Raw genomic sequence first — 16,354 nt, forward strand, 5'->3', positions numbered from 1 at the left:
AAAGTAGTTTTAAACTCAGTATAAAATAATTAATATATAATTCTAAAGTCCAATATGAGTAAGCTTAGTAGGAGTTTTTTCTTTGGGACTAGAGCTGCAGAGCTTTGAATAGTTATAATGGCTATAATTTGTGACTTTCTAATTTGTTCTTAGAATTTGGATAATTCCAATGATTTCTTTCAAGCTTGGCAATGTATTTTACTTTTTAAAACATTTTATCTGACGTGTTATATGTTTAGAGAAGTTGGGAGGATTAGGAATGATTTCACAGTAGTCCACCATTTTGAAGGGAAGTTCAAAACTGCATTGTGATTATCATTCTATGACTTTGAAAAGGTTGGGAAACAAAGTGGCAAGGGTACTATGACTAAAATTCTTGTCTTACGGACCTCTCACTATTTATAACCATTAGACCACACTGTTTTGCGTTTATAAGTAAATTACATCATCTTCTCCATGATCTGGACTATTCTTAAATTGTCAACAAAGATACCCACAGTAAAAATGTAAAGCTTGAAAGATCTACCATTTCATTGCAATCATCAAAAGAAAAGCTTCCATAGTAGCTCAGCACTCTCTTTCATGACCCATGACCCTTATTCAGCAAGTTATGTTTGGGGTCCAGCCTAAATCCCTTCTAGTTATAGTCTCATCCTACTGCCTCTGTTCTTTTGCATTGCAGTTAGACAGAAATTTCTCTAAAATGTAATTCTTTTGGATAGTTTAGGTCTTGTGTTCGCCCATAAAATTGGGCCCTTGTTTCAATGTATACTACAAATTAAAAGGACTGTTTACAGGTGTTTCATTTGCATTGGGGCTTTTTATTTAAAAATTTGCCATATGAAATTCTTACAAATTAATCTATTTCATTAGAAATATTTCATATTTTAAAAAATATTTCATATTTTTATTTATGACTTATAATTTTATATATATATATAAAACAGTACAATGGCCATGCAAAGAAGAAACCTGTGACCATGTGTATATCTGGGACACAATTGCTTGCATATATGTGAGGGGGGGTTTTTTGTGTGCTTTGTATTTTTACAAATTAATTTCCACTAAGCCCTATTCAGTCATCTAAGGGAGATGTAAACATTTTCTAGTACAAAGTCCTGTCATTCCTATGCACCTTTTAGCTTGCAAACTCTGGCAGTTATTTCTAATAATTTATTATTCTAAATTAAAACTATTCAATTAATGCCATACAGTTCAACTTTGTGAGGTTTATTAATATTTTCTCTTCTTCAGTTCTCTGGTACATGGGGGCATAGATTAAGAGTCATGGGGTTTGTAAGCTGCTGTATGATTAATAGTGTGGCACTTGGAATTTGGCATCTGGCAAGTATATAATAATCCCCTACCTGTATAAGATATATGAAGCACTCTTAAGGCTGTATATATCATTCACTTAAAAAAAAGAAAAAAGAAAAAAGAAGAAGAAGAAAATTTAGGTTCTGGATGAATTCTGATCTAAATAAGTTTAGTGACTGGTATTTTGTGTTAGGTCAGTTTCTCCATTTCATTCAAGCAAACATTTACCAAGAGGCTTTACTATGTTTTAGGTCCCCTTCTAATTGATGTGAGTATGGATACAGTAGTGAGCAAAACAGACCAATATCCCTGCTTTCATAATGTTTACCTTCTAGTGGAGACAGCTAAAAAGTGAAGAAACTAACCAAGTGCAGTATATAGTGTGATAGACAGCAGTAAGTGCCACGGAGAACAAAGAGAGGGAGAGTGTAATCTTACAAAGGGTGGCCAGGGGGCCACACTGAGAAAGGAACATTTCAGTAACAACCTGAGGGCCCACTCAGAGGAAGAGCGTTCCAAGAGCAGGGGGCTGCTGTGATGAGGCCTTGAAACTGGAGATTATGTGTGATGTTCAAAACACAGAAAAGAGGCTTCTTGATGGCCCATCTGCCTTCAAAGCCGACTGAGGGCGTTCCATCTCACACACAATAAAAACTAATGTGTTTACAATAGTTTGTAAGACCCTATAATATTTAAGTTATACTCCAGCTGGTGTGTTGAGTGGATTCACATGGAGGCAGCACTGGGAAAAGCTGAGCATTTAGAGCACTATTATAATAACCAGGGAACTGATGATAGCAGATCGGGCCAGGATGGAAACAGTGGCATTTGCAGTAAAGTGTTCAAAATGTGTACACGTTCTGAAGGTAGCAGCAACAGAATTTGTTGATAAATGTCATGATGGCTGAGAGAGAGAAGCCACACATGGCTCAGGTTTTTGACTTGAGTAAGTGAAAAAAAACTAAATTGTTGTCCACAGTTGAATTCCAAAGAAGGAAAACATAGGGAAAAGAAAAAGGAACCATTTGCTAATTGCTTTTCAGACACACAGAAAAATTACTATGTCTATTTCTATGAATCAGAAAACTAAAATGACCAATGAGTGTCAGAGATCTACTGGATGTGCATGTTTTTCTGACTTGAAAGTCTAGATTCCCTTGTATGTCTAAATGTGAGGTTTTCAAGTAGATTGTTGAGAAAACAGCTGATAGCAGTTTGGCCGGTAAGGTGGTTTCAAGAAGAGTCATAGTATAGGTTTTTAAGAGTCGCATTCTGTGCTCTCCTTACATAAGATAACTCATTGTGGCGCAAGTTACGTATCTTGTTTCTACAAAGATACAGCATTTTTTTTATTAAATTAAGTAATTAGTAACATACATAAATAAATTGGTTCCTAGCATATAGTAGGTGCTTAGTAAGTAGAAACTGCTTTCACTGTTATTATTATAACTATTATAAACCTTTTCATTTGGTTGAGATTAAAGATTCTACCTATTGCTTATCTGTTAAGCCCTTTTAAAGCATATTAAAGTCTTACACAATTCACAGACCTGTACCTCTGAAACAAATAATACATTATATGTTAAAAAAAAAAAAGAACATAGTAGGAAGGGAAAAATGAAGGGGGGGAAATCGGAGGGGGAGATGAACCATGAGAGACTATGGACTCTGAGAAACAAACTGAGGGTTCTAGAGGGGAGGGGGTGAGGGGATGGGTTAGCCTGGTGATGGGTATTAAAGAGGGCACGTACTGAATGGAGCACTGGGTGTTCTATGCAAACAATGAATCATGGAACACTACATCAAAAACTAATGATGTAATGTATGGTGATTAACATAACAAAATAAAAAATGTAAAAAAAATAAAGCATATTAAAGTAACAGAGTCTGCTGAGTTTATATAATTAATATGGGACTGGTCATGAATTCATCAACTTACTTGTTTTTTAAATGCGTAAAAAACTGGAAAAAATAGGTAATCACAGTATAATTTTCCTGGCCTTATGGTTAAAATCTAGCCCAGTTGGGAACAATTTTGTTTAACAGGGGGCCTGAATATTATACATGAGTCATAAACACTACATCCCTCTTTTAGCACTAATTATATAAATCAGTAGACATTCTCGAGCATGCATCTTATCAAATTCAGAGAAACTATGCTATCATTAAATAATTTTATGAAAGTGATTGTCTGTATTAAAAATTTATTTTCTTCTCCAACTGAAGATTTTGTCTCCTACTTGGGATGGAAATGTTTTCCTTTCAGCCCAGACAAGCTAGGCACAGGGATTAGAAAAATGGCCTGACAAAGTCTCCTGATGTAAATCTACAGCTAGGAAATATTTATAATAATAAATGTGAAACATTAATATTATTGTTATTAGGATTCATAGTATTCATATATATACTTATATTTATATATTTTCTCTTAGCCTCCAAAATGTTTTTTTTATGTGTCCTTGTTTCTAGGAAAACAGAATGCAGTTTATTAACTCTTTCAACATTTATCCATTCAGCCTTCTTATATTAATCCCATATACTGGGCTAGGTGTGAATTATAAAGCAATACATGAGAAATAGTCCCTGGACCTCAAGAAGAATACTCTCTAGAGCAGTCCTTTCTAAACTGAGGTCAGGAGTATATTGTTTGGGAAGATGAATGCAAGTGTGCTGAGGATATAAACTGGATCATCAAAACATTAATAATATTTCCTTGCTATAAGACATATCAAAAGCTTTATAAGCTGCAGAATATTTTGAGTTTCCAAAAGATTAGTAAATAAAAAAAATATTATCTAAGCTTATTTGATCAAGAAACATTTATTCAACTAAGAGGTTTAGAATATTATTCATCATTAAGAAGTGCTAGGCTGATGTTATGCTACCATATACCTAGTAAATTACAACTTCAGTATCAAGCTGACAGTCATTTAGCCAATGAACAAGTTAATGTAATGAAATTTTTACAATTACAATGTTGGTACTTGAGGGTCACTTAAAGATCATTTAATCACTATGCCCTTCTCCCAACCTTTGCCTCTACTTGATACATACTATTTATGAGCCAATTCAAAGCTGTCTTCACAGTTGCCTCCAATCCATGTTGGTCTATTGGTCCTACAGGTCCATTCAATCTGAAGCTAAGCTGTAATGGGTATTATGGCATTCATCAGAGTCTTGTGAGATTGGAAATAAGTTTATGATTATAGCCTCTTGTGTTCTGAAGACAAGGGCTATGCTTCTGTTCTTTTTTTGTATTCAATGCTCAATTACTTAAGAGGCCCTAAGAAGCGAACATAAAAGTTCCATCCCCCATATACATTCAAATAAACATTCACTATGCTCATCTTAAGAGCAAGGCACTGTTCTGGGCACTGGGGATTTAGCAAAGAAAAAAACAGACAATGTGTCTACCATCATGGAGCTCATATTACAGTAGGTGAATCAGACAATAAGCAACGTGGTAAATAAATATGCAATATAATGGCATGGAATAATAGCTTTATAAAGAAAAATAAAGCAAAATAAAAAGATTAAAAATGATTACAGTGATTTAGCAAGGCCTCCCTGGAAGTAACAATTTTCGATTTGAAGAAATAGTTAAGTACAGAGACCCTGAGATGAGAGAGAGGTCATACTGTGCTCATAGGATAGCAGTTAATTCTAAAAAAAAAAAGAAAAAGAAAAAAAAAGAAAAAAAAGAGAAACATGAAAATAAATCAGAAAAAAATTAATAGGAGGCATTTGTTAATTCAAATTTGAAAACACCAAAGAGTTACATGTAATTTAGATGTATGATAAATTGTTGTGGTTTAGATATATGATAAATTTTGGTAAGTGTAGCTGTTCTTTCTAATTTAATATACTTGTCATCCAGTAGAGAAGTTGGTTGGACATATTCCCCTCTAACTCAATGTCAGTTGTAGAGACTAACAACCAGGTGAAATAGAAGCAACCATTTTTTTTTTCTTTTTTAAAAAAATTTTTTGCTGAGGTGAAATTTGCATAACAAAAAAATTAGCCATTGTTAAGTCAACACTTCAGTGGCATTTAGTACATTCACAGTGTTATGCAACCACCACCTCTATCTAGTTCCAAAACATTTTCATCACCCCAAGGAAGCGCTTTACCCATTAAGCAGTTGCTCCCCTACCCCTCACCCTGGGACTTGGAAGTCAGCAATCTGTTTTCTATTTCAACAAATAAGATTTTTATTTGTTTGTTTCAGCTTTAATAAGATCTAATAGACAAATGATAATTTTTCCTTCTTTATAAGATTTTTAAAGTGTACAACATGATGATTTGATATACACATGTATTGTGAAAGGATCCCTCTCAGTGGTTTTTAAATTGTAAAATTCTATGTAAGTTCATTGAGGTCTGCTCTATTCTATTTTGCGTTGTGCTTTTACTTTGCTGAAGTCTTAAGTACATAATCTGGCTGTCCTCCAAACACCTAGCAGAAGTAACTTCCCAACATAGTTTGCTTAAATTTTATCTAATCTATTTGCCCCTGCCCCAACACACACTTTAATTTTATAAAGAAGGAATTTGGTAATTAACAATTAAATTATCTATTCAGGGTTACGTAGCTAGCTATCACAAATTTAGGACCAGTACTTAGATCTCATGGCGAATCTCACTTTTCGTGGTTTAGGTAAGAACACCAAGCAGTGAATTTGAAAAGGTTTGTGCTTTCTTTATGTCACACACCCAGGATGTTTCTGGCGAATATGATGAAAGAACATAAATCTTAACTGCAATACCACCTACATGCACAGAACTATTCTAACAATCTGTACTAACAACCATCTTACTTATAATTAAGGGTCTAAGAAAGCATTGAAAAGGAGTAAGAGAGAAAGAAATGCTGGAGATGAATGCAAATGCATGTGTTGCTTTCCTCCAGGGATCTAAATCAAATCCTCATTGTATAATTTGATTTGGTTACTCATTGTTTCTAATTAGAAATAATCACATTTACATGATTTCCCCCTCCTTTTTAGTTTCTCACCAAAATTGCTTTGCTCAATTATGCCACTTTATGGTTTCATATAATTTGTATCTCTTGACTCAACAGTTCCCCACATCATTCGGAATGTGTTTTATTTTTTTTAAGAAGTGAAAGTTTAAGAGCTATTCTCAAACAGATCGTGAGACTTAAGTAGCTCCAGTAAGCACAGAAGCATGCTAAAAGCAAACTGAGGAATACTTCAAAGTTCAAAACTAGAATGATGCTTATTACTAACTATATGTGAAATTAATTAAAGATTTAATTATTTGAGGAAAAATAAATTGGCAGTTTCTACTTTTGAGTCATTAAAAACATGTCTATTGCTCTAGGGGTTTTGAATGCATGTGCAAAAAATAGACTACAACAAGCTTTGATGTTGCAAGATTTTTTTAAATAGGAATTCAACTTAAATATATGTTGCAGTCTTAGCTTCTTATCCCAAATATGCCAACCTATTTTCGCCTCTAAAACAGTATATATATATATGTGTGTGTGTGTGTGTGTGTGTGTGTGTATGTATATATATATATATGTATTCACCCAGATATTTAAATACTATAAGATAATTTTTCCTTCTTTATAAAATCCCATTTTTGTAAAATGGCATTTAGAGTTAAAGAGGAATTTCAGGCTCATTTATAAATAAACTAAAACTGGTGAGTGTGTTGTGGCCTACGGTTACACAGCTAGCTAAACACAGAACTAATAGGGCATGGAAGTTCTATAGGATAGTGCTCATTCTGCTACATGATTTGGTAGAGACCAATAATAGGGAAGAAGAAGGTAATGATGGGAATAGACATATTAAAAGTATTTCTTTTCATCTTATCTATTTATGTATTTAATAACTTCTATGTAATATATTAGAATACTTTTAGTTTTCTTTTCTGTCTCAGTTTGCTCTTCAGTAGTCCATACTCTCACTAGCAAAACTTAAAAAAAAATTATTGATGCAACACATAGCTATTTACATCTATTATGTGTCACCATCTATTAGAATGCTGAGGCTATAGTGAAGCACAGGGTAAAAAGTACATTTTTAGTGAAAATAATATTAAACAAGTATATAAACAATATAACTTCATGATAGAAAGAAAGTAAAACGAAGTGCTATAGTAGAGAGTGAGTAGAGTCAATTGGTGGTGGTTTTTTAAGTTGATTGGATGGTCAGGATGCTATCTCTGAAGAAGTGGAGGTCTGATTAAAGAGAACAGGAACCAACTATAGGGATAATTGGAGATTGGTGTTCTAAGACCCACATGTAGTAAATATATGCTCAGGCCTTTAGATGAGATTGAATTGATCATATAGAAGTCCATATGACTCCATATGGTCAGTTCAGTATAGCTGGGATGAAAATGAGATTTCAAGATGAAGGTAAAGCAGAAGGGAGTGAGATAATGTAGGACCCTGAAGGCCATTAAAATATGTCTGGACTTTATGCATAATTTTACAAGCTATTTACCTTCATTGTGTTTGTTTACACAGACCATAGAATTCAAAGTTAATTGCCCACAGTTCAGGGTCATATCTGATCCAGAATCAAGAGATAATTTGTTTTAGGGGAGAAAAGATATACACCCATTTTTTCCCCTTAAAATCCATTGAAAGAATTCTTACTGGATAGCTATCCATGCCCATGACCCAGTTAACTGTGTTTACTTCCTTTCAGATTCAGAATTTTAAATATTGAAAGTAAGGTACAGGAAAATATCCTTATGCATTCTAACAAAGTACAGACTAAGAATTTTATCTTACTTGCAATTTTTATTTTCAAAATATACATCATTTTCATGTAGAGAAAGAGCATCTATAAACAATACAAACTTCTAAAACCAGAGATAATCAGATGAAAGTGTATCCAAAATGATGACCTGTATTATTTTGGCACTAATAATGGAATTTCCCATGCAGTAATTTGGGTTATTTCTTACCCTTTGAAATAATTTGTGTTTTTCTGAACCATGGGTAAAATATGATCTGTGTATCAAGGGTAAAGACAACTAGCAGTAATGTAATGTCATCTGACTTTTTGTCTTTCCAAATTTTTAATTAATTCAGATAACCTATAAGTGTAAAGTATGACACAAATGATTTTAATTGAAATTTTATATCCACATGTATAAAGTGTTGCTATTTCTGTTGAACCCCTTCCAATTCATCAATCTGCTCAGTTGCTTAAGACAATTTATTGTGAATTAGAGGGTAAGTATAAAGCAATGTTTATGTGATGCCATGCATAGGAGAGCAAAGTAATTAGGAGTGCTTTTAACACCTTGAGTAAAGGGAAAACAATAGTTAACAGAGAACCAAATAGTGATTTAAAGAGTCACCAGCCAAATCAAATGTGGCTATTACAGATGTAGATCTCAATAAGCTGGTAATTTAATGAGAATAATAATATTTTGAAATCAAATAGCCTGGATTTGAATCTCAACTCTGATCCCTTTGACCTTGGACAGGTTCCTTACCATCTGGGCTTTTGTTTTCTCAATTTCAAAATGGGGGTAATAATGCTTACCCCATATAGTTACTGTGAAATTTAAATGATGTAAATAAAGTACTTAGTAGAGTAACTGGGATATAATATTTGTATTATACACTCATACTGTGTAAGGTCAAAATACCACTGTATCATTCATTTTCACATTTGGGATGGAAAACTGTATCAAGACATGTGCATCTAGTTTTCCTTTGAACATTTTTCATTTGTTGCCCAGTGATTTTCTTTATCTGCTGCACAGGAGCTCCCTGGTATCTGTCATTTGACAGTTGAGATGTTTAGAGGATTAGTGCATTGAATGGCAGGTTGACTTACATTACAGTTCTGTTCCTGTGTAGCTTGCCTTCATGTTCTTAAAATACAATATATCACAAGATTGATGATGACAAAGAAGAAAACAGTTCTCTTATTGTCAAGCTGAACAAACTAACATAACATCAAAATAAAATTCGGACTGGGATTTCAATTTGTTTGCTTTTTCAAGGTAGAGATGTTTTCTTCCTGAAGTCAAGAAAGTGAAAACATTAATTCTCCCAAAGAAGAGAAAATATGGAATACTTTAAATTGCATTATGCTCTATAAATTACTAATTCATATTTATCTACACCTGAAATAGTCAAATCTCAATCAGCTGGTGGTTCTTTAAATTAGTATTTGGTTCTAGGTTTCCCATTGTCTTCGCTTATTTCAGGGTGTCAAAAGCATCATCAAATTCTTTGATTAGGAAGAGTGGACTCTATGGGGAATTTGAGTACCAGATGAGTGGTGGAGGAAATGAGCATTTGAGGTTTTCCTTATTTCATTTGTTTTCATTCAATGCCTGGATAAAATTATATTCATAATATTAACAAAACAATTATAAAATGGAATATAATGAAAAAATGGAAATGTTTCCTTCTCATTCTTGTCTCTTATCTATTTTATATCCTTCCACAGCACATTTATGCTCATACACACAAATATGAATATAGATTCTTCACTTAACCTTATTTTCTAGTCAAAAGATAGGAAACTATATGAATTTTTCTTTACCTTTTTTATTTATTTTATATATACAGATATATATATTACAGATAAATATATGTATTTCTTTTTTTACTGAGGTATAACTAACATACAGTGTTATGTTAGTTTCGGATATGCAGTATAAGGATTCAACAGTTCTATATATTACTCAGTGCTCAAGATAAGTGTACTCAATCTATTTCAGCTATCCCTAGATCCACCTCCCCTCTGTCAACCACCAGTTTGTTCTCTGTATTTAAGAGTCTTTTATTATCTTTTTTTGTCCATGTTTGTTCATTTGATTTGTTTCTTAAATTTAACATATGAGTGAAATCATATGGTATTTGTCTTTCTCTGTCTGACTTATTTCACTGAGCATTATACCTTCTAGGTATATCCATGTTGTTGCAAATGGCAAGATCTCATTTTCTTTTGTGGCTGAGTAATATTTCATTGTATGTATATACCACATCTTCTTTATATATTCACCTACCCATAGATTGTTGGGTTGGTTCCATATCTTGGCTATTGTAAATAATGCTGCAGTAAACATAGGGGTGCATATGTATCTCCAAATTAGTGGATCTTTTTCCTTTTATTTATTTCTTATGTCAAATTTTTTATTTACATTATAGTTAACATATAGTGTAATCTTGGTTTCAGGAGTAGAATTTAGTGATTTATCACTTACTTACAACACCCAGTGTTCCTCCTTAATACCCATCACCCACTTAGCCCATCCCCCTCCTTCCAACAACCCTCATTTTGTTCTCTATAGTTAAGAGTCTCTTATGGCTTATTTCCCTCTCTGTTTTATTTTTCTTTCCATCCCCTCTGTTCATCTATTTTGTTTCTTAAATTCCACATATGAGTGAAATCATATGGTATTTGTCTTTCTCTGAGTTCTGGCTATAGTTATTAATTTGTCCATACCTACTTAAAATCATCTTTAGTTTAAAAAATATTTTTTAATATTTCATTGAGATCAAGTTAAATTAATAAAAGAAATGTGGAGAATTAGCAAGTTTATGTGTTCTGCTGTGTAACTCAGTGTGACCTTTTCTTTGTTCAAGTCTTCTCTGTAACCTTCAGTAGGGTTTATAACTGACTTCAAATAGGCCTTGAATATTTCTTTCCATTTATGCCTATGCACTTGTCTTTGGTTATTATTGTAAATGATTTTTTCTTCATTTGTATATTTTATCTTGTGGTTCTTTGTATTATTTTATTTCCTATCTTCTCATTCATTTATATAAAATATGTGTTTTTTTAACAATGGATATGACATTCCTTTGTTTATAGCAGTTTTTCAGTTGCTTTTGAGAATTTTTAGATACAGTTATCTTTAAATATTGAGTTTTACCTCCATTCTTTCTCTATGTTTTTTTTTAAATGTTGTATAATTATCTTATTTAGCATCTCTAGGAAAATATTATAAAGTAATGGCGATAGTGTGTTTTGAAATCTTTCTTTTTTTGATATTTATTTATTTGACAGAGAGAGACAGCGAGAGAGGGAACACAAGCAAGGGGAGTGGGAGAGGGAGAAGCAGGCCTCCTGCTGAGCAGGGAGCCTGATGCGGGGCTCAATCCCAGGACCCTGGGATCATGAGGGATCATGGCCTGAGCCAAAGGCAGATGTTTAAAGACTGAGCCACTCAGGCGCCCCTGAAGTCTTTCTTAATTGCTTTGAGTTCCTCACTAAATATAGCCTGTCTTTGGTCTGAATTAGATGACTTTTTCATATTGTGGAAGTATAGATCAATCTTATTTTACTGAATACTTTTAAGAGGTATTTTTGAGGGGCGCCTGGGTGGCTCAGTTGGTTAAGCGACTGCCTTCAGCTCAGGTCATGATCCTGGAGTCCCAGGATCGAGTCCTGCATCAGGCTCCCTGCTCAGCAGGGAGTCTGCTTCTCCCTCTGATCCTCTTCCCTCTCATGCTCTCTGTCTCTCGTTCTTTCTCTCTCAAATAAATAAATAAAATCTTTAAAAAAAAAGTATTTTTGAATATTATCAAAGGCTTTTCAGTATATATAGACATAATCCATTTTAATTAGATATATTAATATGAATGCTTATATTAATATATTTAATCCTTTGTAGCATTATACTCACTTAGCAGAATGAGTATGAAAGTTGCCCTTTTCTTAATTCTCTAAAAGATGTTTTAAATTTTGAAATTACCTGTTGTTTAACCATTGGGTAGAATTCCCTTAAGAAACTGGTGGGACTGGCGCTTTCTTAGGGAGCTAGTGCTTTGAAAAGTTACCTCTTTTCATTAATGGAAATAATTCTGTTTACATTTTTTTCTTTCCTCTCTGAGATCTATTCTGGTAACTTATATTTCATAGAAAATGACACACTTTTTTCCTGAAAGTTGTGCAGAGTAGTTTCTTAAGATTCTTTTAACATGCTCTTTATATGGCTACTTCTCCCTCATCATCTATAAATGTATTTGTTGTTTCTCCTTTTAAATTTTATCCTTTTCTACTTTTTTATGATATTCTGTTATTCTTTAAGATATATTTTTATTAATAACATCATATTATTCTTTAAAAGCTTAGTTATTTTCTATTTTCCACTATTGAGAAAGCTTTTAAATTTATTTTTTCCTCTTTCACTTTTTGTTTTTGACTTATTTTTTCTTTCAGTTTATACTGTTATTTATATTTTAATAAAGTTTGAGTCTGATATATAATTGATTTATGTCCTTCTTAAATTTCTATTATTATATAGCAATTAATTTTCCTTATAGTACTTATTTAGATAGTGTTTACATTTTCATTGTTTTTCAGAAATCCTAAAGTATTCCTGTTTTCCTTTTTTATACAAGCCTGTTTTAAAAGGGAGGTTTTTTTTTGTTTTGTTTTGTTTTAAGATTTTATTTATTTATTTGACAGAGACACAGTGAGAGAGGGAACACAAGCAGGGGGAGTGGGAGAGGGAGAAGCAGGCTTCCCGCGGAGCAAGGAGCCCGAGGCAGGGCTCGATCCCAGGACCTTGGGATCATGACCTGAGCCGAAGGCAGACGCTTAACCGATGAGCCACCCAGGCGCCCCTGTTTTGTTTAGTTTTTACAAGGAGAGTGACCTTACCTGTTTTTGTTTCTATTTTGGTTTTTAAAATCTAGTTTATTATACTGAAATATGACACATTTTTCTACACTTTTTCTATGTTTCAGTGCTGATTGAAGCTTTCTTGTATAACATGCAATCATTTTTTATTGCATATTCTATGAGCACTATTGTAGGAATTAATTGACTCTGTATTATTATTATTTTTTCCTACAATTAGTATATTTCCACTTTTCCTTATATTTTCTATATTTATAATTTGTGATTTTAGGGTCAGTATAACTCACATGCTTTATCATTATAAAGCAGTCTTGTTTTACATAATAATATTTAATTTATTTGTATACATTGTGCTGATATTAAAACCATGATCCGTGCTTTCATATTTTCTTTTCCTGATATAATTTTGCACATCCATCCATTTTCAAACTCCCAGAAGAACTTTGTTTAGGTATGTCTATTATACACCGTATAGAGCTGGGTTTTGCTTTGTGATACAATGTGAAAATTTCATATTTTTGCTTATAATTGGTGGTTTAGACTCTGAGCTTTCTGTGTATGTATTTGTGTATGTGTATGAGTATATATATTTATGAATTCACATTCATATGTTCATATTCTCCTGAAACTAAACATAAGATTTCTGTATCAAAACAGATTAATATTGCTTACATCAATAAACACACCAGTTCCCCTTGTCCTAATCTTTCTTTTTGTTCAAATTTTCTGTTTTCTTATCTACCTTTATTTACTCTGATTTTTTTTGTTCATCATACAGATTCTGCCTTGTCAGAGCATGTAATTTAAATTCTGATCTCTCATTATAACCCATAAATCTATTTTATTTTTAATTCTGTAGTTTAAGAATTTTTGCTCTGATTTCCCCCCAAAAATCTCTTATTTGGCTAAAGTCATGTGGTTTTCTTTGTTTTTCTAAATAAGGGCTCAAATGTAATATGTCCATTGAAGCCTTCCATATTCAAAAAATATTTGTTGACTGTTTACACAGGGAACAGCATGATTGGATAAATAATTCCTTAGATCATATTTCTTTTTCTAATAGGTATTACTTTATTACCTTTAATTTTGTTTGATCTTTTCTGTGCTCCTCTGTTTTTGAATGTTGGTATATTCAATTTGATGTCAATCTGAATTTTTAATGAAAGATTTGGTCTTTTTTAGATCTGCTCAAAGGATTTGTTCCTTATCATTAAGATCTGGTATTTCAGTAAAGTATATCCTATGGTAGCCATTCTTGGTCAACTTTTCCTGGCATACGGTATACCTTTTAACCATATAGATTCATATTTCAATTTATTCAGGAAAATATCCTTGAATAATATCTCCATGTAATTTTTCTATTCAAATAGTTGGTCTACTTCTCTGGCAGAGCCAATTAATCGTATTATATATATCTATTTTGTCTTATATCTACAATTATTTTTGTCTATAAATGTTTTGCCTTCTAATTTCCTTTTCTCCCCCATTCATTTTGATTGTTTTTCATAGTTCCATCCACTAAATCCCTTACTATATTTTCTACAGTGTCTGTTCTTTGATATGTTTCTTCCATTTTTCTTTCTTTGTCTATAAAGGTTGTGCTTTTCCTTTCTCCCCACTCCCATTTATTCTATGGGTTCTGCCAGTTCAATTTTTATTTTCTTCTATTTTATTTGATTTTTCTGTATATTTGTTGTGTGGTTTTCCTTGATGGAGGTATTGCCTCACAGTATTCTTCTAATTCTCAGACAAATGTTAGGGCAAAATTTTCATGTGTTCTGTGGCAGCATTTTTCTTACCAAATTTTAGTAAGTTTTGCTGATTTTCTACCTTTTATTTTTATTTTTATAATACTTTTTTGTATTTATGCTGTTATGCTTCCTTTTTAGTGTTTCATGGAATTAGTTGAATTTTCCTGGCTCAGCTTTTTGCAGAATGCCACCACCCCTGAATTTTTTTTTTAGTCTGTTCTCTAAGCATCTTTTATGGTGTTGCCCATATGGCTTCTAATCCAGAGATTACAGTACCAGTCATTCCAAATCTCACAGCTTTTGTTTGATGCAAGGGCTATAGGAAGGCTATAGGAAAGTGCCTTTTCGCTTGCATGCCTAGAAATCTACTGATATTGAGTTGCCTCATTTTAATTTTTTTCCGTGTGGTTGCTACTTTATTTCATCCTACATAATGTCTATGAAGATTTTGACTGATTTTGCAGTTCTTATGCTTTTTGAAACTCACATTTTTGGTTTTATATCTGTTCAATTACAGTAGTGACTATAAACGCCAAAATCTCAATGCTTAACTCAGTAAAAGTTTATTTTTATCTCATGTAGTCCAAAGGTGGTGCTTCTGTTTGGAAGGACTGATGGGACCACTATCTTCCAGTCAGTGGTCTGGAACACAGGCTTTTTTTTCATATTATGGATCCACTCTCTTAAATGTGACTCCTACCATCACATTTGGTAAGCAGCTATAAGTGAGAAGATGAAAAGAAACATTAAAGGACAAAGCATTGGAAGAGTGTACACAATTCTCATGACATTTTTATTGACTGAAATAGAGTCATATGGTCTTACCCTCATGCAGAGGAGACTGACATATAATTTAGCCATAAGTTCAGTAAGACAAGAACATGAGTGTGATGATCAAATAACCATCTCTACCAGAGTAGAATGCTGGAAAGAAGTCACTTAGTATTTCATGCTGCCATAGACATATTAAAAATTGTTTCTACAGCTCTTTTTTTTTTTTTTTTTTTAAAGATTTTATTTATTTGACAGAGAGAGACACAGCGAGAGAGGGAACACAAGCAGGGGGAGTGGGAGAGGGAGAAGCAGGCTCCCCGCGGAGCAGGGAGCCCGACGCGGGGCTCGATCCCAGGACCCCGGGATCATGACCTGAGCCGAAGGCAGACGCTTAACGACTGAGCCACCCAGGTGCCCCTCTACAGCTCTTTCTTATTTTGATATTTTAAGATTGAGCCTAAGAATTGGTATGTAATTTAGTAAATCTTTGATGAATGAGCTAAAATACAAAATAGATAGTTGCTTATCTTACTGAAGGAATAATGGATGAGAAAATGGCTGGATAGATCAGAAATTACAGGTAGATAAGGTAGACAAATTGGTACAACAATTCATCTTATACCATAGCATATTATTTTCTTAGTTTTCTTCTTATTGTCTAATAGTCGAGGATGAATGTGCGACTTCAGGTATAGAGAAATATTAAAAAAATGTAAGATCAGTGGATTCTATTCCAACTTTAATTTCACTCTTGCTCTGATTTTTTTCTTTTTTACATTTTTTCTTATTCTGATTAAGACAGATTGCCACATGCAATACAATAAATTTAATAGGAAACAGCATCCAAGTGCATTGTTTGGTTGGATTTAGGCAAAGCACTTTTCAAAGTATAAACATGAAATTGTCCATAAAATC

The sequence above is a fragment of the Phoca vitulina genome, unplaced genomic scaffold (assembly GCF_004348235.1).
Source record: "Phoca vitulina isolate PV1807 unplaced genomic scaffold, GSC_HSeal_1.0 scaffold6, whole genome shotgun sequence".
NCBI classification, from domain to species: domain Eukaryota; kingdom Metazoa; phylum Chordata; class Mammalia; order Carnivora; family Phocidae; genus Phoca; species Phoca vitulina.